We start from the raw sequence: 23,844 nt of genomic DNA, 5'->3' as shown, positions 1-23,844 counted from the left end.
CCTAGCAGGTAATCACGCCCCCCAGATTCGAATAAGAGTGGGAGCAGTGCCAATGCACATCAGATTTTCCTGGAAGAAACATTTGAAACGATATTCTGGACCCTTCGCCCTCCATCTCAACGTGGAAGCCCGAAGAATCTCCCTTGTGGTCAAGGAGTGACCACCCTGCAGCAGCAGGCACCATCCAGCCCTCAACATCTACTTAGTTGCAGTTCCCGCCGGAACTCGAGCGACTGAGATCAACGAGATCAAGCCTGCCTGCCTTCTAACAGCCCGATCCACAGTCCCTGCAAAGCTGAGACCCGTGGAGGCGACCGGAAGCGTGGGGCACGCCATCTTGAATTGACCACGAGACGCTGACCGTGCAGCCCACGAGTGATCCTCGAAGCTGTGCACCGGGGTTTGAGAAGCCCCCACCCTGAGCTGCTCCTGAGCCGAAGTTCAGCCCTCCACACTCGACGAGTGCTGCGTGGGGCCCTTTGGCTCTATTTGGCTCAACGCGTTGGCCCGGTCACTTGCCAGCTGGCTAGTGGTCCCTGTGCCGACGACCTACCTAAGAAGACTCGTGAATCTGGTTGCTCCAGATCCACACCAGCTCCCCTGAAAAGGAGCCCCGACTCTGACCTTCCTGGTCCGAGTGAGAAGCAATCTTCCGATCCCGCGTGGATTGCTCTTGCCAAGGCTTGTTTGCTCCAAACTTGAAGCCGACTGCACCGACGGTGAGAGCCTGCGTGGGACAGATCGTGACCTGCTCCTGGACGTCGCAGATGCCCCAGAGCCCACGTGACAGCGGAGAGAAGCTCCTCGACGACCACCTGATTGCGCCCGACATTGCCTGGTTCCGTCCTGGTTCCACCCTGGTCACTGCTGAGTGACCCAGACTCTGTCCCCTCTGCTTTCAGGTACTCTACAACTTGAGTCCACCCTTGGACTCCACCGGACACTTCATCTTTAACCCGCCTGCAGCCCTTTCAGCTTCAAGCACCAAGAGCCTGCGAGTCAAAACCCGACGCCACTTCGACCCTGTGCACCCACTTCCTGTGGGTGAGGTAACTTTGCTCCGCCGGTGTTCCCACACTGGTGCACACCTCTAGGGTCTGTGTGTTAAGTTTTGTTCCTCTAGGTTCAGCGGAAGTGTCCTTTAACTTTAACTTTACAACTTTTACGCACCATTGGTTAACATTGGTGCGTGCGTGCGCTTTCCGCACATCTCCCGAATCCCGAGGGCCATTCCCGACTTCAGCATTGCTTGTCCTGACTGCTCCCAGCGATTCCCTAGGCCCTAGGCCTAACCACTGCTCGAGTGGCATCTCTTATACCACTTGTTTAGTATATGGTTTGAGTGGCCCCCTGCCCTCATCCATAATTGTGCAACTTTGTATGTTTAAACAGTGCTTTTGATTTAACGCTTGTGCCCCTTTATTCATAAAGAATACTGGGGATTGTTTTTAGTAATAAACACATATATTTTTATAATATATACTTGTGTGGTGTCCTTTCATTTGGTATTACAGGATTGTATGTGGTAAAACAGCTCGCTTAACACGACCTCTTAAGTTAAGCCTTTAGGCTGCTTAGTCCATGCTACCCCTAGGATAGCTTGTCTAATAAGGTTGACTTACAACCAGACACCATAAGGGATTGTTTGGTCAGGTAGTAGGTGGTTGCTCCAGATCCACACCAGCTCCCCTGAAAAGGAGCCCCGACTCTGACCTTCCTGGTCCGAGTGAGAAGCAATCTTCCGATCCCGCGTGGATTGCTCTTGCCAAGGCTTGTTTGCTCCAAACTTGAAGCCGACTGCACCGACGGTGAGAGCCTGCGTGGGACAGATCGTGACCTGCTCCTGGACGTCGCAGATGCCCCAGAGCCCACGTGACAGCGGAGAGAAGCTCCTCGACGACCACCTGATTGCGCCCGACATTGCCTGGTTCCGTCCTGGTTCCACCCTGGTCACTGCTGAGTGACCCAGACTCTGTCCCCTCTGCTTTCAGGTACTCTACAACTTGAGTCCACCCTTGGACTCCACCGGACACTTCATCTTTAACCCGCCTGCAGCCCTTTCAGCTTCAAGCACCAAGAGCCTGCGAGTCAAAACCCGACGCCACTTCGACCCTGTGCACCCACTTCCTGTGGGTGAGGTAACTTTGCTCCGCCGGTGTTCCCACACTGGTGCACACCTCTAGGGTCTGTGTGTTAAGTTTTGTTCCTCTAGGTTCAGCGGAAGTGTCCTTTAACTTTAACTTTACAACTTTTACGCACCATTGGTTAACATTGGTGCGTGCGTGCGCTTTCCGCACATCTCCCGAATCCCGAGGGCCATTCCCGACTTCAGCATTGCTTGTCCTGACTGCTCCCAGCGATTCCCTAGGCCCTAGGCCTAACCACTGCTCGAGTGGCATCTCTTATACCACTTGTTTAGTATATGGTTTGAGTGGCCCCCTGCCCTCATCCATAATTGTGCAACTTTGTATGTTTAAACAGTGCTTTTGATTTAACGCTTGTGCCCCTTTATTCATAAAGAATACTGGGGATTGTTTTTAGTAATAAACACATATATTTTTATAATATATACTTGTGTGGTGTCCTTTCATTTGGTATTACAGGATTGTATGTGGTAAAACAGCTCGCTTAACACGACCTCTTAAGTTAAGCCTTTAGGCTGCTTAGTCCATGCTACCCCTAGGATAGCTTGTCTAATAAGGTTGACTTACAACCAGACACCATAAGGGATTGTTTGGTCAGGTAGTAGGTGGTTGCTCCAGATCCACACCAGCTCCCCTGAAAAGGAGCCCCGACTCTGACCTTCCTGGTCCGAGTGAGAAGCAATCTTCCGATCCCGCGTGGATTGCTCTTGCCAAGGCTTGTTTGCTCCAAACTTGAAGCCGACTGCACCGACGGTGAGAGCCTGCGTGGGACAGATCGTGACCTGCTCCTGGACGTCGCAGATGCCCCAGAGCCCACGTGACAGCGGAGAGAAGCTCCTCGACGACCACCTGATTGCGCCCGACATTGCCTGGTTCCGTCCTGGTTCCACCCTGGTCACTGCTGAGTGACCCAGACTCTGTCCCCTCTGCTTTCAGGTACTCTACAACTTGAGTCCACCCTTGGACTCCACCGGACACTTCATCTTTAACCCGCCTGCAGCCCTTTCAGCTTCAAGCACCAAGAGCCTGCGAGTCAAAACCCGACGCCACTTCGACCCTGTGCACCCACTTCCTGTGGGTGAGGTAACTTTGCTCCGCCGGTGTTCCCACACTGGTGCACACCTCTAGGGTCTGTGTGTTAAGTTTTGTTCCTCTAGGTTCAGCGGAAGTGTCCTTTAACTTTAACTTTACAACAGAATTGGAAACATCCCCTACCAGGCCAACTTCTCACAGTATGTTTTAGGGGAAATGTGTGGAGCTGGAGTAGTTTTAGAGCACACTGGGCCCTGAAAAAGAAAGAAGTGCACATAGATAAATAAATAAATACTCGGATTTGTAGTCCAATCACCCGTGAGGGTACCCAGGCGCTGTCATTAAGGACAGTAAGAGATTTGGGCAGAATCACAGGATGCTGGGCCAACGTCGAGACTCTAACCTGGATCCCTAGCGCCAAAGTCGACAGCTCTTGCCGTTACGCCACATCCCATTGGGTCCTCATAATAACGGATGCCATTGTTTTTCTGGTTCTAGACAGAGGCAGCTTGCAATATTCAAAAGCTAACGCCTGAGGTAACTGATTAGGGTGTCCAGAATTTTAAAGCCAAAAAACGGGACATTTCACAAAAATAGAAGGGGGCCTACAATTTGACTTTAAGTTCAAGCGATGGGAGCGCTATCAGCAGAGGATTACAGAACAGGCAGTAAGAACATACATGCAATGCAATTTTTAAAGCCAGTAGCTTGCCTGTTAATTAAATTGCTTTCCTTGAAACAACTGCTAACTAACCCTGCTTTGTAAAACATAAAAAACACCTCCCACCGTTTTCAGTCGACCCTCTTTAACCCCTCCCATGCTCGTGACGGAACCGTTCCGTCACGAACCTCGGGTGGGCTGTGCTGGTGACGGAACGGTTCGGTCACGGCCCGATCGCCGCGCCTGCGGGGCACGAATTCCGCGCCTGCGCTGAAGGTTCTATTAGGCGGGCGGGCCGTGACGGAACCGTTCCGTCATAAGCACAGCTCGCCCGCGGGCCGTGACGGAGCGGTTCCGTCACGAGCACGGGACCGCCACGCGGCCCCGCCTCCCCCTTAGCGCTGCGGCGGAATAGCCGCCGCAGCGAAGGGGTTAAAAACCGGGACATGAGCTACATTTCTTGAAATTTGCTGGGACAGCTGGTTAAAAACTGGGACCATCCTGGCACAACGGGGACACCTGGTCACCCTATAACTGATGTACTTCTGGAGGGTCCCTCAGCCTCCCAACTTGGTAGCAGTAAAGAAAGGGAAACCCAACACTCATACCAAGTAACAGGTGTAATGATATATTCTTGCAGAGGGGTATATTTGACAGACTGTATGCTCAGCCCTCTCTTCTCAATGCACCTTTGTAGTGTTAGCTGCTGCGGCTCATGCGTCTCCCTGACGTGGTGACGTCACGCGCCGCGTCGGCGGTGGGAAACAAGCTTCAACAGCCTCGTGTGTGAGCAACAAAGGAAAACAAGCCGCAGATTTTGCATCTTACTCGAGTGTCTGGGAATTCGTTTTCAAGAAGCACCCCCTCCCCCTTCTCTTTCCACCCAGAAATATGAGGACCCTATGGTTAACTTTGACGATTCCCGTGTTATCTTCAGGAAGGATATAGCACTTTCTTTTCTGTTGGGCATTATTCCACTTCCATTTATTCTTCTGTTTGTTTCCTGTTGTCTCCTGTGGGGAAGTGTGGCTCAATGGTTAGAGCGGCAGACCCTGATGCAGAGATCTAGCCCGTGACCAGGGTTCAATTCCCGCCTCAGTGGGTCTTGGGCTCAAAATTCCACGGACCTGATAATTCTCGCCTCTGTGCCTATTCCAATCATGGAGTCCCACTCTGCAACTCTTGGCAATAGCTTGCTTAATCTTAATGGCCCCCGCCCCATTCCCAGAGGCTTTATCCCAGCGTGCAGCAGCTGCTGCTGGAAAAGCAGAGGAGGCCTCGGCGCCATTATAGCTGTGACGTCAGGAAGGGGCAGAGAGGGGGGTCCACCCTGCCCACCCCCCTCCCCGCACCGAGAGTGGTCAATGGCCGCATTCAGCAGCTCCCTTGTGGTGGGATATGAAAATTGAATCACAAATAGCAGAGCGGTGGCGGGGGCCGCCCAGGCCTGCTCCCTGGAACAACGAGTGCTGTGTGAGATGGGGGTGGCAGCGGTTGCCCAATGCCCTCAACGCTGGGGCGAGAGGGCACCCAGGGGCGAGAGGCACAGCATGGCACACTGCACAGGTGCTGGGGCTTTACTGGAGGTACATACTAGGCCTGGTGAGGGTACTAACCAGGGCACAAGTCCTAAAAAAAGAAGTGGGGGGACGCTGACGTCACAACAGGAAGTGACGTCGCGAAAAGTGGCTTGCACCATCGGATTCATTGCCCCCCTCTCTCTCACCCCTTAGATGCGATTGCATCAGGGAAGAATGCGCGTGAGCAGTGTTCTGAATGAGCTCCAATCTCGCCCCAGAGAGGCCAAAGAGTGAATGTGTGGCTCCATTTGCTCCACCTATCGAGCTCCCGGTAAAATAAGTGGGGGGACGCTGTCCACCCACGTGGTACCCCGACTCGAGCCCTGGTACTAACCCTACTAGGATTATAATCAGGGACATTGGAATTATGCGGCGGGGAGGGACAAATTATATGGCAGGGTTGAGTAATTTATGCATCAAGAAAAGGCACATTTTGGGATAGTATTACTTCGTTTTTTTGAAATGTTTAAACTTGTTAAGACTATCTAAGAATTTTTTGCAACTCATTAGAATCAGTTTAAAACCTAAACCAAGCAATACGCTACCGAAAGCTAACCAGTCAAGATTGGCATAGGGCCTTCTTCTGAGCAGCATCACGTCGCTGTGTTTTTGGTAACTTTTGAGCCGTTCGAACTAGAGACACGTCGCCCCACTGTCTGGTTCAGAGCCAGTAAATAAAAAATAAAACAATGTCATGGTTCTAATTTTCATATTCCGGCTCTGAGCCAGTTTGCACAAGGAGGGGCGGGGCATTGGGAGGAGGAGTGCTATGTGCACTCCCTAAGTGCGCATATGTATTTGGCCAGCCATCCCAGGCCGACCAAAACACACATGCGCACTTCGGTTTCTCCAGTGCAGCTGCATTTAGCAGCCAGGCTGGAGATAACCCCCCAGAGCAGGGCATCTTTCCTGTCTGCTCAGACCAATCCCTGCGTGGAGTCCGTGACGTGGCCCCAGTACCTTCTGGGACCAGGAAGAAGGAGGCTAAATGCCATGCAGTAGGCCGCTCCAGGTAAACTTTGCTTTTTTTTTAATTATAGCCCCCCCATGTACTCCCACTCCCACGCTGCCCAGCGCCCCTTCCATCCGCCCCCCCAGGCCCGGACTGGCCGTTGTGGGCACCGGGCAATCCCCCGATCGGCCGCAAGGGTGGGGGCCGGTTTTTGGTCCCTGGGGGCCGTTTTTGTTGCAGAGCCGTTTTTGCAGCATAGCTGCAAAATCGGCCCTGTAACAAAATCAGCTGAAAAGCGGCCCTGGCAAAGTGCTCGCCCCCCTCCCGCCCAGGGGGCGAGGGGCCGGCCGAGCACTTTGCCAGGGCCGGTTTTGGTTCCCAGTCCGGCCCTGCGCCCCCCACCTCTTTATTGTGGTGGCTGCCACTCGCCAGCAGGACAGGAGGTGTTGAATAGGAAGAACAGAGTCAGAAACAGTACTGTTCCGCAGATTTCGATCTTTGGATTTCGAACAATAGATTGTGCCATTATTGAAGTTCAAAAGTTGGCATTCTCCTATAGGAGTGAGCGACCCAGTGAAGTTTTGAGCCAGACGCCCGGCTCTAGCTCAAGGTGGGGTTCTCTGAGACCCTTGAGCCAACAACGGCCGAGCCGTCATGTGGCTTGTGCCACTCACCCGCTCACCTCAGTCTCATGGCTTCCCTCCTGCCGCAGAGGAGGTGTTGCCAGGCGCTCAGGTCGTTTAGCAGATGTACTGTTAAAGAGCTCAGAGACCGATGCTGTGCTAATGGCATTTCAGGTGGTCGTGAGTACGCACAATTTGAAACATCACCACCAGGGCCGGACTGGCCGTAGCGGGCACCGGGCGTTTCTCCGGAGGGCCGCTAGAGTGGGGGCTAATTTTGGACCACTAAAGGGATCGTTTTTGTTACCGGGGGTCGGCAATATCGTCCAAAACCGACCGTAGCAAATAGGTCGGCCGCACCCCGCTCCTTCTCCCCCGGAGGCCAGTGAGCAGGTCGCCAGGGCCGGTGTAGGTTCCTAGTCCGGCCGTGATCACCACGATTGCATCCCTCGCCAAGCACTTTCACAGCACTCTACAGCGCCTCGATGGTCGGTCAGCCTGGCCTACTGCCCCAAAAGCCAGGGGGTAATGAATAATGCAAGCAGCCCACATGGAGTGGGCTCTGTGTGAACATCTGCCAGCTGCTGAGCTCTGCACTTCACTGGTGGAATGTGATCTCCCTGGCGTCGCCCAGAACTGTGCTTTGTTGATTCATGTAAATAAATTCACTGAAAGTGTTCAGCCTGAAGTTGGTCTCTCTCTTAAGACTGGATAAGCAGGTCCTGTCAATGCTGAAATAGAGTACCTTACCTTCCCCTAACTTTGAATATGTTTCTAGAAAGAGTTCTTCTTTCATTTGATTTTACATGTAATAATGTGAATTTAACGGAGCGCACTGATGTAGCTGCTCAAAAAATCAAACACAAAGCATTAACCTTGGATGCAAAATGGAGGAGAGCAAGATATACCCCTCAAGAGGATGAATTTGCACAATGTGAGACCAGGAAACTTAAAATCAATCCTGGCTTCTTCGCTTAACCAAATTGTGTGATCCGAGCCAGGAACTTTAGTTCGCTGTGCCTGCTTTTCCTATATTTGAGACAGCATCGGATTGGTAAGGCGAGCACTCGGGCAATGCCCGAGGGGCCGGTATCCGTAGATCCAGCTGTGGGCTGCTTTTTTGAGAAGCCTCGGGCCGATTTGGGCAGTTTCTGCGTTGTTCGATGCCGTAAGCGGATTGTGTTAGGGCTCTTTGAGCCTGGTCAGACCCTTGGCCTCTGCACTGCCTATTTGCTGATTTGCCCACATCTGTTCCCCATTGGCCAGAATTTGGGTGCCTCGCTGTGTTTTTTTCTATTATTGCATCTATTCTAGGCATTAACACAACTACAGACATATGCCTAACTCAAGCCGCCCTCTTCACTTTACCAATGCTTAGTAATAGTATCAAATACGTGAGTAACAAAGATATTGTTCTGATTAATTAGAGTTGAAAATGTTTCAGCTCTGAACTTATTGCGCTGTGAATTAAACATTACTAAAGTCTGTGGAAGGGGTAGTGGCCTTCAGATGGTCTCAAACACTCCTGTTCTCCCCTTCACACCATTTTCCTCTGCAACGTCGGACTCTGTTAGATCATTGCACACTTTTTTCTCTACTTCTTTCTGAAATCTGCATCTGCTTATCTCACATTATCTCTTTGCTCTTCGCTGTTTTTTCGCTGCCTCCCTTTGAATGTACTTCCTTGCATCACCTCCTGTTCACCACGCCCTCCATTTCTCTTACTCGCACACTTTCTCTCCTCACCTAGGGCCATATGTATCAACATTCCGTTTTGCGATTCCTAAATAGCGATTTTTAAGGAATCGCTATTTAGAAATCGCAAATTGGTATGTATGTAGGAAATCGCTTCATTTTAGCGATTCCTTAAAATTCCTTAATTGCGATTAGCAAATTGCTAATCGCAATTAAGGAATAATTTCCAATTCATTTCCATGGGCCAGGAGGCCCATAGGAATGAAGGGGAAATTTGCGAATCGCAATTTGCTAATCGCAAATTGTGAATATTTTCAAGGGTGCAGGGGTGTCTCAAGAACACCCTGCTGCACCCCTGAAAATGACGTGTGCGCATATGGCGCACATACATGCCCTAAGGGCATGTATGATCGTCACATGGCACCTTTTGATTTAAAAAAAATGCTTTTTTAAAAGAATTCGCAACTTACCACCAACTAGAAGTTGGTGGTAATTTGCAATTCCTTAATGGCATTTTGGAATGTTTTTTCCTTGATACATTGCATTTAAGGAATCGCAAAATTTGCAATTCCTTAAATGCAATCGCAAAATAAGGAATGGCAAATTTTGCGATTCCTTATTTTGCACCAAAAATGTTTCATACATACCATTTAGTGAAAATGGGTTCGCAAATGGCAGAATTCTGCGAATTTCGGTGTTTGCGTGCCATAGAGGAACCATGAGAGCCACCCTGCCCTAAAATCCACACTCCCGGGGATCCAGCCCAGCGGGTAAATGCCCGGTGGAATAAAAGGCCTTTCCGGCCCTTTATAGATGCATGAAAAAAGTACAGAGCACAACCTCTGGACAAGCAAATACTAGTTGGGAAGATAAAGTAAAGGTGTGATATGTAAACAGGAACAGCAACTACATCGCTGACATGATATTTACCTAAAGGGTTTTTTCAACCGATGTTGAGAAAAAATGTCAGTGTTTTTGTCTGTAAATTTAAGGAAAAGAATATAGGGCCTAGTAGGGACCTGTTTCGAATTAATGTTTTAATTACTGTCCGCCAAGCCCGGAAGGACCCGCCCACACGTAAAGCCCGGGCTTCTGCTTGTTCTGGGATTCCTAGGCGGCGTCTTCGATGGAGAGGTACTGTGGAGACATCGAAAGCGTAGCTGGAGCGCCATCTGCCGGACAGGAAGCAGATCTCAGTCTCTGCCTTCGACTGTGATTTAGCTAAAGTTGTTCTGTTTCATCTTCGTTTGCAGTTCTTATTGATCAAACATGGAATGAGGCATGGAGAGGGCTGTACAGGACAGCCAGATTACAGGTTCAGTGACATTGAGTGATATGTCCACAATCACAGGATGTTGAGCCGAGGCTGGGATTCGGACCTGCTGCCTACCTCCCTGGGCCCAAAGGCGACAGCCCCTTCATTTATCTGCTTCCCCCTGCAGAGTGCACAGCTGCTGCACCTACTCACACTCTGTACACTCTTTATGACAAATCCAATGCGTGAGTCGCAACTGTCCTGCGGGACAACAAGGACACGAATCGAATAGATGATGTCCCCTAGGATCTACAGTGCTGCTTCGAAGCGCTACTGTGGGGTCTTGCAATATGTATTTCTCGTCGTATTATTAACGTTTGTATGAGTCTGTGCTTTTAATGCAAAACACGCACAATGTGCAGTTTTCGAACGGAAAAGAGGAAACATCAGAGCTACCTCTCGTAAATGTACGTTTTGTTTCCGTTTGGTCGTGGGAGCAGTGCTTCTGTGAAGCTGCTTCATGATTCAACTGTTGGGTGTCTGCAGTGGTCGGAGTGTGCAGGACCTGTTGGGAACAACGTTCTCTAGCTTTTTTTATCAATTATACAGAGTTCCCCAACTTTTTGTAAAAAAAACAACTATTCCCTGAATGGTCAGTGCAGACCTTTGAGGTGCATCTGACTGAAAGGAAAGGCAGGTGTGGCCAGAGCTGTGAAATCAAGGAAGTGGCAGTCAGGGAAGATAGAAGCAAGCCTTGCCAGCAGGGTCCCTACCACCTGAAAGAAATGTATATGTGTGCAATTGTAATCAGAAAATCCATAGGTTGCTTGGGAGCCAGTGTGTGGCTTTAATTAACAGTAATTTGAGACTTTATTGTGGCAAATATTTATCTTTTTTAGGGGGTAATACAAGGGCGGTACCAGCGGGGTTTTGGAGTGTCGTCCTCTAAAATAAACGTACACAAAAAGGTTTCACTAGGTACAGTCTGACTGCATATTACTAAATGTAATTTAAGAGCACTTGTTTTATCTTAAGCGTTAAAACTGCACATTTTGAAGAAGTCTATCTTATACTGGGCGTACTAGACTTAAAAAATAATGACTGTCATACTTTTATAGTGTTATTAGGCACGGCTGGTACCTCGCAGCTCTATAAACACGTCACTATTCCCCACGGCAATAACCAGGATTCCATTCTGTGACTGTCTGGTTAAACACAAAGACATCTGCAGTGATCACATTAACCAATTGAACTGTCATAACACAAAGGAGTGTATTTCCCACCAATTATTTTAATTTGCATTTATTCTTCATCCAGGGTGTGTTTATCATGTTTTATTTGCATTTAACTGATGCTGAAAGCAGTGCCGGCTCATGTAGGGCGTTCCACCGGGCGGTGACGTGGGGAGGGGCAGGGTGGGGGGGGTGTAAAATACAGGAAATGAACGATTACAGGTAAGTAACGTAAAAAATAAATAAAACACATTTCCTTGTGCGCGCTGCAACGCCAAATGCGATGCAGCACGCGCAACAACATTCGTTATATTTATTTTTTACGTTACTTACCTGTAAGCGTCCATTTCCCGTATTTTACACCCCCCAACCCTGCCCCTCCCTGGTCCCACGTCACCGCACGGTGGAACACCCTACACGAGCCGGCACTGGCTGAAAGGTCAACAAAACAGCTGCAAAATATTCTTTGTCGCCTTGTCTCTGATCCCTCCCCCATATTCACTGACCCCGCCTAGTTTACACTCAGGATCACAGTTAGCATAGATTATTTTTAGGCCTGGGCAGAGTCTCGGAACTCCACAAAGTGGCCAAAAAACTCCCAGAGCTACACAGATATCCACAAGCGGCAGGGTACGTTAGGTTGCACCATTCACACTGATTTTTAGCACCGGGTGTTTGTACCACGCTGAAAAAGCAGCGCAAACGGCATTATGAGCAGCACAAGAGGGAGTTGCTTATTTATGCAGCTCGTGAAGATGTTCTACTCGAGTGGCAGTTTCCTCAGAACGAACGCAAGGTTTCTCAACGGGAGCGGTAGCGTCCATCCGCAACTGCCTGCGTCGAGAACCTCGCCAGGAGGTGTTCTTTCGAGTGGAGCGGAATTTGACACCCAGGCCTAACTATTTTATGCCCTTAAAGCACTGGACATGTATATTGTTCCAAAGTGCACATAAATTGTAACATGTATTACAACTGACTCCATTCAGACTTAGATGCCTTTCTGATACACTGATGTGGCATGTGAGTGACTCCCTCCAAGCCCTGCTGGCCTTGAAGGATGGAGCCCAGGAATGGCTCCACTTGCTTTAATGTGCCCCCACCTACCCGGCACGCCCCACAGTGTACCTTGCATGTTGTAGTGCATGCATTCTGTAGGGCTTCTATTGCCGAACTTACTATCCGACAGCCACCAAACAACACACAGAGACCCAACGTTCCTGTCACTGCACGCCCAACGTGTTCACTGCATACGAGTCAAGTAACTTTAAATTTTCTCAAATACACTTTTCTTCTAAAATGTTATTACTTGATGCACCCAAAGCAAGTCTTTTGCTGCCTAGGAAAATTTTACTTTTCATATGGCTTTAACCATTTAATTTCCCTGTGTAATAAGATAATTTCTAATGCACTTATCTTGTATTTTTTTTACTTTGTAATTCTAATATTTTCTTTCTATAACTTTTGTAAGATTCTAGAAACTAGGATATCACTTCAAATAAGAATGTCCAAATCAGGAAAGATTTGGAGAGCATGTGGACTCCAAACTGTTAAAAATCAACAAGGAAGTGAGCAGATTGGATAGGCGTTTTCTCGCAACAGAATTTAAGTTTAAGTTTTAATAGGTCACGACCCCGGGCATATTTTGTGTTAAAAATCTCTATTGTCACCTTCCACAGCAGCTCAGCTCAGCTTCAGCGACACTTTACTTTATTATGACGCGGTGGCCCTGTGCTGCCTGGGACTTCCAATGGCCTGAATAGAAACTATTGTGCGGCAGCCATTTTATATTCCTGCTAGTGGACGCACATAGCAGCTAACAGCAGAGCAGAGGTCTTCAAACTGGGGTAGGGCCAGAATTCATGGCAGGCGGGCGCCAGGTTCTGGCCAAGACATGCTTTTAGTAAGCGCCTGGTGAGCACAGACACACATGCTTAAAAACCTCACCTGGATTTTACTGAAACAAAAGATCAGAAGTCAGCAGCTCTGTAATAGACAATCATTAATTCTTCCGTCATTCATTTTTTTCTTTGACTATTTCATACTTGTATACAACGTGTTATCCCTGTAAAGCGCTCTGATACCCTAACGGGTCACGTTCGTGCTCTATAAAACACTAAATAAATAAATAAATAAGTCATGTCCCGGCTAGGAGTATAAAATAACACTTAAAAGGCTCTCTACATTTCTGATAAAGCATAATGACGTGGGGACTTTCAGAGTGTCTGATCCGTCAAGCAGCATGATGGAAACATTTATTTCACTGCACTTTTAAAAAGGAGAACTGCACTAAAAACTGCAATATTTTAGCTAACTATGATCGGAGCTGCCAAGTAGCCCAATCTCTCATAAACCATCTTTAGCCAGTCCTGATATTTTAGTTTATAGCAAATTGCATTTTGGGACTTGTAGTTCTGTATTTCACATTGTACGGATAAGGTCAAAACTTAAGTAGGCAAAGTGCTGTATCGCTGAAAAGCCATGGCTGGCTGGAACCGTCGCATGACATGAAGTCAGCTGACAACTTAGTATGATATTGTGAGAGGGCAAATACAAGGAATGTATGAACATCAATTTCTGTCATTTGTTTCTTCGACACTCTCAAAGGGTTTCAACTTCATAAACAGGATGTATTCTATGAAAGAAGTAAGACAGAACAAAGGGCCTGTGGGAAATATTTGGCTTGCTTTGTTTAACAGATATCAAGCATGCAAAGTTGAAAAACACTATAGCAAAATATAGATTTCCCTATATTAGCTGGAAAGTGTGCACTCAAGCTCCATACAATTCCTCTTCTTGCTTGCAGCATTTAACATTTTATAGAGTGATTGTGAGAATCTGTTATTTCATTTTGGGGCCCAGGTAAGATTATTTCACATGGGCGGTTGGTGGGGAGGGGGGTGCATGGGAGACATTAAAAAGTTAAAAGACCATGGCCTTAACAGTAACATAAACACTGCAGCCTGGGTTCTGGGAAATACTCCACAGGACATTCCTGCAGGATTTGTTAAGCTGGTATTCCCCTCCTGGACCTGATGCTATTTTGTGAACCAAAGGCTGGATTGCCAGTAAAAATACAAAGGCTCTCTCTATAGTTAGCACTGAGTTCATGTCTCAGCTGCTGGCCTGAGATTTTCGAGAAGTGGGCGGGGTCATGAACTGGCCCTCAGGGTGGCTGTGTTTACATGTCTGTGTGGGCCAAAGGAAGAGATGGCTGAACTTTTTCAACTTCTAATTTGATTTACAAACCCTTTCCAATACACACACCGCTAACTGAATAAGAGTAAAAAAAATCTAACTTTTCAGTAGACTGTACAGGGATGTCATATAACATTGACAATTTACACAGCATGCACCACAAACTGAATTGTCTCTTTAGACCTCAATAATCTGTGTCAGTATTACCTAACTCAGTGGTACTCATTTTATCAAGTTTAGACAACCTGATAAGCAGTGGCGGCTCCTCTGTTAAGGCAAAGGAGCGTCGTCCCACAGCTCTCTGAGCGGTGCAAAAACGAAAAATAAAATGACAAAAACACACCGTTATTATCATTTTATTTTTCAGTACCAAGACCGGTTAGGGCAGGGAGGAGCTGGGCTACCGTCATGTAGCAGGGAGGAGGAGTGGTGGGTACCACAAGTGTGCTTGACCTTTTAGCTGGTCATCTTAGGATGGTCAAACTGACATGCGCACTTAGCATTTCTCCACCCGGCAGTGTTACACAGCCGGGTAGAGAACAGTCCCAGGCGCTGTCTGAGCAGCAAACCAGGTTGCTGCTCAGACCAATCACAAACCTGCTGTCATGCTGGTAATACTATCACAAGCATGATAGCAGCATCATGATTGGCTTAGGGGAGTCTGGGAGCCTGTGTGCTTGCTCTGGCAGTAGAAATTGTGACATAGAACACTTGAGCCCTACGTATTGTACCCTGGGTCCCTATACCTTCTGGAACTATTCATTACACCCCCTGGCAGCATACACCATTCTCTCCACAGCCATGCACCCGTCCATGTTTGTGCACCATGCCTAGACTAATGGAGGGGTCAGGCCACCCATCCGTGTGCCACATCTCCAGGTGAGACAGCTAAACCCAGGTTGGCAAACTTCTAGTTTCCTCCACAAGCACATTGGTGTTGTTAATCTTGGCAAGCCCCTTCTCCCTTCCTAATACTATGGCCAGCATCCTGTTAAATTCATCCCAAAAGACTGTCGTTTGCAAGCAACGACAGGGGGTACCTTTCTGGAGTAGGCATGGTTGCTCTTCCAAACCTCAGGGCCCTAGAGTAATAGACACTATGTAGTATCTTTAACTGCATTAACCTAGAGCGCGTTCTACTGGCCGCCTCCCGGGGTACATCAGGGCCTTGTCCCAATCAGAGGCTCCCATACATCCAATATCCTCGTCCCACCTCACCCTTAAATGTCATGTGTATAACCTGGTAAATATAAGTGCTTCGCATGATGAAGAACCTCACATTTGTCCATGTGTAGTAGAAGGATGGATTGGAAGTGCCAGGAAACAGGGCTGGACATCTACATTTGTCATGCAAAGGTACTTCTGCCATCTATGGGACCAAGAGCCCAAGCCATTTGACAACCCTTACCTTGTCTTCGCTCCTCTTCAGTGGGGCGCCCCAGTATCCAGTCCCAGGACCTGGACGCTTTCTTTATCATCTTTTCGCTAAATGATTTCCTTCTGCCAACCATTGCAGATGTTGGCTTCTCCTCCTCAGCCATCCAGGTGTGCTGTGGCCACACTTTCTCTGATGTGACTTCCACAGCACCATCGTCAAAGGCCGGCTGATGGGGATGGCTCATACTGTCCATCACGGTTCGCTGCTGAAGGTTAAACAAGCACATGTCGCTGAAGCTGAACAGGGTTGTCCATGGGTGCTGCTGGGATGGTCTGATCTACAGCACCCTTTAAGTTGGGAGTATATGTACACATATCCTCCTGCGTATCCACCCACACGCTGCTGGGGACACGATTGGCTGCGCGGTTTATGAGCTGCAGGGGACATGTTTGACTGTTTGATTGATTCACTCACTGTACTCTGCAATGCTTTGCTTTTTCTACCAGCATTTCCTTCCCCATTGCTATTCAGAGACTTTGGAAGCAGTTGGGCCAGTTTTCCTGTTGTCAGCTCTGATCAGACCCCTTTGGTCACGTACGTTATCGCACTAACATCCAGGGACGTTTTAAAGTGTGACAACTTTTAAAATAGTTCCCTCGGAGAGAGGTGTCCTTCCTAGATTTATGTTTCAATATAAGCCATGTGGTGCCATATAGTGTAATGGTGCTAGTATAGTCTTTTAGCTATATGACCTGATGACCTGATAACCTGCAGGTTAGTGGCAGTTTTACCCGGGAGGTCATAAAATAATCTAACGCAAGATATTCCACAGAGTCGAAAAGTTTTTTGCAACAACAAACACTTTTGGGTACATCTAAACAGAGCGTGTGCAACAGAACACGGCATGTGTATACGACCAATCATTTTTGGCTTCGCCAATGCTTTTGATGATGCTGCTCTGCATTAGCAAAAAGAAAAATAATAAATACACGTTTGTTGATCCTTAGCAGCATCAGCAAAAATAGCGGGATGAGCTATATGTGGGCATGAGTTGCCATGCACGCACACACTGCATGACACAGCTGGAATTATTTTTATTTACAATTCCAAAATGGCGTCTGCCCATCTTAGAGCAGTAAGTAATATATATATATATATATATATATATATATATATATATATATATATACTTCAAACAGCAAGCACTCCTCCAGCTTACGAAAATGAAAGGCACACTCGGAGTATGGATTTAAAGCTTCAAGATGCTTTATTCGGTGCTCAGCCTTCTCCCCCCTATCGACAGACGCGTTTCGCCTCACGGCTTTTTCAATCTCGATTACAATCGTGATGAACAAACATTTTAAACCCTCCATCTGTCGTCATAGCCATGAAAACAGAAGATGGACTTCCCACCAACCTCAATGATGTGAATTATAAGGCGGCCTCTTATAGTGGGTGAATGTAATACAAAGAACTTACTAAGTTCATTTTTAAAGTGCAAGTGCAAGGCGTAAAATGATTTTAACCATAATTACAAAAAGAAAAATAATCAGAAACACGGAAAATATTTACAAACAATTCGCAAATAAAGACCAATTTATTATCACAAACCCTGTTGTGGTTCCAGAATTGAGCCCAGTATGGGCTTTTATTTAATTTGTGTCTAGAGAAAACTATCTGCTTATGGAAAGATCTTTGTTTCTCATTTTTCATATTGCGCAGAAGTTTTATTGAAAGAGAAATAAAGAAGGAAAGGATGTTTACAATGGAGCTGTTATTCTTTTTCTCATCATAGTTACACCACTTTTTATTCAAGGTGAGTCCAAAGTTCCTCATCATTATTGAGTCCAGCCGGACTCATATTTTGCAGCTCTATGATGTAACGGGACTCTTTGGCTCTAAGTTTTTTCAACCTGTCTCCACCCCTTTCATGTCTGTCTACCCCGTCGATACAGTAAAACTGTAACAGATCCCTGTTACTTTGATGATATAATTCAAAGTGTCTTGCGACGGGGTAGGTTGGGTCTTTGTTTGAGATGGCCCGCATGTGCTCTAGTATTCGTTTTTTAGTGGGGTTCTTAGTGCTGCCAATATATCTTTTTTTACATGGACAGATAAGACAGTATATGGTGTATTCTGAATTACAGTTGAAAAATTGTTTAATTGTTCTTATTGGCCTAGGGTCCCCTGGCCTACCTTCAAAAGTGGTGACTTTTTTACTAAATTTACAAGCTTTGCATTTCCGACATGGAAAGAAGCCGTTTACCCCAAATTTATTCTGTGTTATATTTGGTTTAGTAAAATGACTATGTATTAGATGTTCTCCGATCGAGGTACATCTTTTACATGTAATAGGAGGATGGTCTGGGATGTGATCTTTCAGTATATTGTCGGTTTGGAGGATATGCCAATTCTTTTTGAAAATTTGAATTATTTGGGCAGATTTATCATTGTACATAGTAATCATTCGTACAATGTTTTCATCAGTTTTCACTGTTTTATTTTTGGAGGACAATAATGTTTTCCTCTCAATGCCCTGCACCTTCTTTTCAGCAGTTTTTAAATAGCCTTTCCTCTGTCTTTAAAGCGTTCCAATGCCTCATTTTTAGCAATTGTGTAACTCCCTTCGGTGGTACAGTTACGCTTCAAGCGTAACAATTCCCCGTAGGGTATACTTTTTATTAGGCTGATAGGATGGTGACTGCCTGCGTGTAGGACTGCGTTTCCCGCAGTCGGCTTTCTATAAAGACGGGTTAGTAAGGTGCTATTTTCAATATAGACCTGAAGGTCCAGGTAGTTGACCGCACTGTTACTGATATTCCCTGTAAATATCAGATTAAAATCATTATTATTTAGAGACGCGATATACTCCTCAGCCGAGAGTTGATCGCCTCTCCATATAATAAAAAGATCGTCGATATATCGCGACCAAAGTACGATCCTGTCCAGCCATTGGTCATTGGCTTCCCCCCAGGCTACGTGCTTCTCCCACCAGCCAACGAAAAGATTTGCGTAGCTGGGGGCGAAGCACGTACCCATCGCTGTACCCCGATTTTGTTGGTACAGTTGTCCTCCAAATGTGAAGATGTTATTATGGAGACAATACAAGACCATGTCTAACAGCATTTCATTGTGTTGGGTGAATTTCGGATGTTTTTGACCCAGGAACCATCTTATCGCTTTTAAACCATCGGAATGACAAATACAAGTATATAAGCTGGTGATGTCCAGGGTTATAAGCAATAGATCTTCCTCCCATCTTATCCCTTCTATATGTCTGAGAAAGTCCTGTGTGTCCTGTATATATGACGCCAGGTTTCTCACCAAAGGAGATAGAAAAGAGTCTACATAAATCGCTGTATTTTCCAGGAGGCTGTTTATTGAAGCTCACTCACACATTGCAACATCTACTACCCGGAGATATAACTACAACGCACACAATATTTTTATAAAAGAACACGTAAGTAGCACAAATACACAGTGGGAGAACAAACCATTTACTAAAATAGTGGAAGGCGAATCACGCCTGAAGTCAGGACTGGACCCAGAAGACGTCGAAGAGCGGGGACCAAGGAATCACACAAGGTAAGTAACCAGGAACACCAAGGGGCGTGTGCAGAGTGGGAACACTACAGCGTGCTCAATGCAAGTCAATGGGTAAGTCACTGGTGCAGTTTTAAAGAAGTACTCTTCCAAGTGGACCCTGAAGAAACCCCATGAAAGATGGAAGATTGGAGATTCTCCCTACCAGTGGATAACCCAGGAACCCGGATACCTACACCAGGGAAGCTGGGTGCATAGGTGCAAAGTGACGTCAGTAACCGCAATAGACCACAATGGAGGACTTCGGTGAAGATGCCACTGGCGGAGAAGTGTAAAGAGTCCGGTAAAACCCAAAGGTGGGTTTAAGGTGAGAGGTACCTGCAAGCAGAGGGGACAGAGTCTATGCCACTCAGGAGTGACCAGGAGGCACAGAAGACCAATGCCCACCGGTGTCGGGGATGCAGGAGAGTTGATGGTGCCCTTGAAGTTGCAGCTGTGCGGACCAGGCAACATTATGGAAGACCAGGAGCCATTTACGAGCTGTCCCATGTTGGATGTCAAGAGGCAGGTGTAAGAAAGGGACTCTGTATATACAGGACCAAAGTAAGGTACAGTGTGTACAGAGACCACAGTCCCCAGAGGTTTTGGCAGAGGCTAAAGTTAGATATAACCTTACTCTCCAAAGTGGTAGCTTGGTCGAGCAGTAAGGCAGTATCAGAGGACAATGTAAAGCATTTGTTGTAAACACTCAGTCAGCAAATGGTCTCACCCACTCAAGAACTGAACTCTAGGCCAATTGTTTTGTATCAAAAGATATAGTTGTTTTATTTTAGAACCAACAAGGTATCAAAATATACTTTCTCAGAATGGATTACTTTAGTTAAATACTTATCAGATAGGCAATAGACTCTTTTTATACAATAGTTACAGTATGCAGCAATAGGCAACACAATTTCAAACACAATGCAACATTGAGCTCAATGTGAATTTCTAGTTAAATGCAATTAATTACTTTGTAGATTATTTTTCTAACCACAGGACTGGATCCTAGATACAGTCCCGGGACATGTGATGTAAACAGTTAAGTAAAAGCGTTTTGGTTACAGTAGTGATTTTTAAGGAATATTATTGTATTTTAAAAGTTGACACTTAGAAACTTTTCTGGATGAAATGACCAATGTTATCCTATGGAAGGAAATTCAGTTTGCAGGTAAAGTATGTTTATGTTACTTTTGTAAAAACTAAGAAATAGAACCTCTGAACTGACCTATTTATTTTTCAAAACATAGAATGAATCTAGTCTATTTAACAAAGGATGCAACATGAGTAAAAATATTCACATAGACATGTTATTCTTTAGTTTCCCATTTATTTTCATTTTCATAGTTTGAAATAAAGAAACATTTTTTATAACATTTTTTATATTTTTTAAGACAAGATAAATAAATAATTCAATGCAAAAAGTTCATTATTTGCAATAAGAAATTTGATATGAACCCCACAAAATAAACTATAAAGTGCTGTCAATTTATCCATCAGTCATACCACATCACCAGCTGCCACCACCAGATATGTTTCTGAACCCCTGCTGCTCTCGGGGGTCTGAAACAATGCACATCCTGGGACGCGATGCCAAACCTCCTCCCACAGGCTGGGCAGGGTTCACGAAGGGGAAGCTTCAAAGACTTGCTGCCTTTGTGAGCTACCGCAGCCAGTTGCTGCTTCCAGCAACTGGCCCCCACCGGTTCTGACCTCCCACTTTGGGCGGGAGAATCGGCAGGAAAACCAAGTGAGGAAGGGAGGTGTGCCCACCTCTGCCAACTCCACCCCTCAGGTGGTGAAGCACAACTTACAGTCCCCGCCATCTTGCAGAAGGGGAGACCCAGCCAACCAGAGAGAGGCATATACCCCCATCCCACTAGAGGATGTACCCACCACAAAGGAAGGGGCCCATTGGTCCTGACCTCTACCTACCTGTAACACCACTAAATTTAGTATTTAGGGGCAACCCTGAACCTGGCCTCCTCAGACAAGAACCGACCAGAAGAAGAAGGACCGAAGAAGCTGTGCTGAACTAAGGAGAGGAGGACCCACTGACTTGGCCCCACCCCTACCGGCCTGTTCCTACCTCGAACCTGCTCCAGCAAAATCACTGTGTGTCCTGCAGGCAGCGGCCCCCAAGAACCTGGAGGACCAGCCCTGCCTTCCCAAACCAAGACTTTTGTTTCTGTGAGCACAGGATTTGCTCACCCAGAAACTTTGGCTACAGCAAATCTGCGAGTCTGCACCACTCTGCACCCAATGCCCAAAGCCTGAGTTCGAGTGGCCCAACAACATGAGGAGGCCTCCCTCACGATCAGGTGATCTCTGACCTGCCTCAAATCTCCAATCAAGACCTGCAGCCCCTTTCTGGAGGGTCTCCCCGACTGCAACGTGAGCTGGTAACAAAACCCGACGCCTAAAGACACCCCTGCACCCAACGTCCCATGGCCTTGGGTGGCCCAACCAATGGTGTCCCAGTATCCCCAGGGATTCCAACTTACCTCTCCAATCAGTGCTCACCGCCAGAAGATCTTCGTTCACAAGCTTGCAGTCTTTGTTGCAACCGGGGAATACTCATTGAAATCAACAGGGCGCCCAATGCCAACAGCACCCTGCACCCAGCCGCCCCATGCCGCTGTGGGTGCACCTTGTGTTGTAACTCAGATCCCCCTTTGCCCTGAGCCTAACACCAGGAGCTTTGCTTCCACAACCCTGTGGGCTGCTCGTGAGCAGCCACCAACCGGATGCCCTCTATCCCTCGTTGGATATAATTGGGCCACAGCACTCTGCACCCGGCTGCCCTAGTAGCGCTGAGGGTGCATTGAGAGTGCATCCTCGACCCTGGGGGAGCCCTGGTTCTAAAACTCAACTACTGCATTCAAGTACTTACCTGTAAACACAGAACTTAATTTCCTCCGATAGGAATGCACTGACTGCTTTTCCATGAGAATTGTTTTAAGTGTGGAGTTGGTTTGTATGGAACTCTAAGAAAACAAACTGCAAATATGTAAAAACTGCTTTACTTACCTTTTCTCTAGGGAATGTCCCAGTGTGATATCTAGGCGTATCACATTGAGTAGAAAAAGTAATCCATAAAGTAATCTGTAAAGTAATCGAAAGTAATCTATCAGTACTTTCATCTGTATTCAAAGTATTTACAAACCTGTAACAAGGTCATTTCTATTCAGCTTGCTTGTATTGTTCAACCTGCCTTGAAAAGTACCATTAACACTTACCTGTGCCAGGCGTACTTGGTTCTAGTAAATAAAAATAACGAAATATTACTGTTATACAAACAAATTTGTCTGAGTTCAGCCTTTGAGTTTACAACATCATTTCTTGCCTGAGTGTGTACAATAAATGCTTAGCACTACCCTCTGATAAAGCCTTACTGCTCGCCCACACTACCACAAATAGAGAGTAGAGTATTATCTACTTCTACCTCTGCCAACCTTTAGGGTTCCACCGGTTCAGACTGTGCACACTATACCTTACTTCATAATAGTATATATAGAGCCAGTTTCCTACACCTTGGCAACAGCAAGTTGACGAGGTGCACAGGGGTACTGCTCCAGCGGTTCCAACGAGGGATACTGGCTTCAAACTTGCTGTGAAGATAATGCAGGCCTCAAGGGAATGGCAGAACCACCACCTGTATTGCTGAGCCTTTTGGAGTCCATAAGAGCTCAGGAACAGCAGACCAGTCAGCTTTGTTGCGTTGCCTGCAGATGCAGGGAAGTGACTCCTTCACTTCAAGGGAAATTCCTTTGAGAGTCTTGGATGTCCACAGGCCTTTAGAAGAACCTGTATGGAGCACAGGCACAGATGACGCAGAAGACTGGCAGGACGACGAGACCAGGTGCAGCAGGAATCTTCCCAGTTGCAGTCTCCGTTTCCAAAGCTTAGTCCAGCGAAGTCAATCAATCAATCAATAATAAGATTTATTCGGATGTATCAAACAGCCATAAAAGCACAGTATATAATCGTGTTACATAAAAATACAATTTAAAAAATTGACAATCATAACAAAATAGCATTTAGATAATAATTCCATTACTGTGGAAAATTAGTACGGTTTGGTAAACATTATGTGCGCCATCTTGCCTTTTCCCCTGATGCCACACTTTTTGTCGTGCGCACCCGCCATTTTAGGTGCCTCGATCAGAACCACCCTCTGCACGCCACTGACCCCCAGCACAGCTCTTCGCCCTCACAAGCCCCCCCCCCACGCACTAGCCACCCCCGCTCTCACATGCCCTGGGTCATAAACCCCTCTTCAGCGCAGCTCTGCCTCGGAATCCCATCTTGTTCCCAGCGCGACACCTCCCTTCATTCCTTTCATGGTCCCAGGCCCTTCGATACAAACCCCCTTTTCCTGTGTGCCCGTTTGTCTTCCTCGTTCCCAGGCCGCCACCTGGCCCTGCGGATACTGTTTATTGCCCCCCCCGTACAGTAGGAAGCTTCCCCCATTAAAGGACCCTCGAATTGATCAAAGCCCCTCCCTATGAGATC

The 23,844-nt window shown here is 46.9% G+C and overlaps 1 protein-coding gene across 2 annotated transcripts in view; it reads right to left on the bottom strand.

Moving 5' to 3' along the window:
- STARD8 (StAR related lipid transfer domain containing 8) overlaps positions 1-23,844 on the bottom strand; it is a 635,411-nt gene that overhangs the window by 291,019 nt on the left and 320,548 nt on the right. The window lies entirely within an intron of this gene.

Source organism: Lissotriton helveticus, chromosome 4_2 (assembly GCF_964261635.1).
Source record: "Lissotriton helveticus chromosome 4_2, aLisHel1.1, whole genome shotgun sequence".
Classification (NCBI taxonomy): domain Eukaryota; kingdom Metazoa; phylum Chordata; class Amphibia; order Caudata; family Salamandridae; genus Lissotriton; species Lissotriton helveticus.
The sequence above is the reverse complement of the archived record's forward strand: the minus strand, read 5'-3'. Positions and strand labels throughout refer to the sequence as shown.